This window comes from Chiloscyllium punctatum, chromosome 23 (genome assembly GCF_047496795.1).
Source record: "Chiloscyllium punctatum isolate Juve2018m chromosome 23, sChiPun1.3, whole genome shotgun sequence".
Lineage (NCBI taxonomy): Eukaryota > Metazoa > Chordata > Chondrichthyes > Orectolobiformes > Hemiscylliidae > Chiloscyllium > Chiloscyllium punctatum.
The window spans coordinates 37,859,931-37,861,597 of NC_092761.1; the positions used below are offsets into that span (position 1 = coordinate 37,859,931).

The window sequence follows — 1,667 nt, forward strand, 5'->3', positions numbered from 1 at the left end:
TTGTGGGAGAAATCCGAGTGAACCTCTAGAGTCCAGGGATTGTCCTTCAGAACTGAAGGGATCTGATGCTGATGCTGTCAGACCTGCTGAGATCCCCCAGCAGTTTCTGTTTGTATTTCAGTCCCAATCCAATTGGTCCTGATCACGGCCTTGGAAATAGCTTGCCAATTACTGGGAAAGGGTTGGACATGTCTCCTTCCCAGCAGTTAACCCGGGCTCGAACCCCTGCCAGTGCACTACTGCACTTTGAAAGCAATCTTAAATGGGGAAAAACGGTGAGATGGAATGAATGAGAGTGGACTCTCCAAGGTTTCCCAAACATGGTCACATTAGGGGGACAGGGTGAGTCCCACCTGCTATTACATTCTCAGAGCTGGATTACAGGATTAGTGCTCATGTGTCTGACTGGGATAGTTCAGCTGAGACAAGATGCTCTGTAGAAATTTCCCAAGGTTCCTTCCAGAGCAGCTTCCAGACCCATGGCACGATCCTGTGGAATGCTGAACACAGCAGATACACGGGAACACCACCAGGTGACAATTCCACATCAAACCACTCCCCACCCTGGCTTGGAAAAACATCTCAGTCCCACAAGTGCCATTGGTTGGAAATCCTGGAGCTCCCTCCCTTACATCATTGTGGGTTTATCTGTCCCAAATAAATGGCAGCAGTTCAAGGCAATAACTCACCGTCACCTTCACCAGAGCAATTATATCTGAGCAATCCATGGGGACCCAGCGGCAATGACCCAAACACATGAATGAATCACAAAATAAAGCTCAGTATTTGGGACCCGTGTGCTCCAGTGCTGAGTATCTGAATAAATTGGGTCGATATTCTAGAAAATTAAAAGGTGGTTTCATTGGAATGTCTCAGATTGTGAAGAGGCTTGAGAGGGGAGATGCTGAGAAATTAATCCTGTGGGTCTGCGAATCTGAAACACAATAACACAGTCTCAGGAGTTGCTGGAAAAGCTCAGCAGGTCAGGCAGCATCTCTGCAGAGAAATCAGCGTTAATGTTACAGCATCCACAGTTCATTCGGGTTTGATTGCCACCCTCTCAGGGTAAGGGGCAGGGTATTTGGGACTGAGATGAGGAGACAGCACTTCACTCTAAGGCTCTGTCAGACCTGCTGAGATTCCCCAGCAATTTCTTGTTTGGATTTCAGCCCCAATCCAGTTGGTGATGATCACGGCCTTGTTAAGTATGTTTGGGAATGGGCAGGGAGCTGCTCGCTGGGTGATGGTGGTATAGTGGTGAGCATAGCTGTTTTCCAAGCAGTGGGCCCGGGTTTGATTCCCGGCCATCGCAGTGTTGCGGCTTTTAAATCGGTTTCTGAAGGAAAGCCACCGGGATATAACCGGATCTGTCAGAATGCTCCTGGCTTTTCCTGGCGATGGTTCCTGTGAATTGCAGTGTGGAACCGGGCAGCATTGCTCGGCATCTCGGAAGCTTTCCCCTCTGCTGCTTCCCATTTCTTATTGAAATATTGGTTGCAGCACAAGGATGGGTTTGTTTTGTTCGAAAAGTGAGAGACTGCTCCCGTCAGGAACCTGAAATAATTACAGAAGCCGCTGGAAACACTGAACAGTTCCAACAGCTTCTGTAGTGGTGGGGAGGGAGGGTTAATGTGTCAAATCTATACAAGGCTAAAATAAACTCCAGC

At 48.4% G+C, this 1,667-nt stretch overlaps 1 non-coding gene across 1 annotated transcript; it reads left to right on the top strand.

The window, feature by feature from the left end:
- Positions 1-1,240: 1,240 nt before the first annotated feature.
- Positions 1,241-1,312, top strand: trnag-ucc (transfer RNA glycine (anticodon UCC)). Its single transcript has one exon. It is a non-coding gene; the product is annotated as a tRNA-Gly (tRNA).
- Positions 1,313-1,667: the final 355 nt, after the last annotated feature.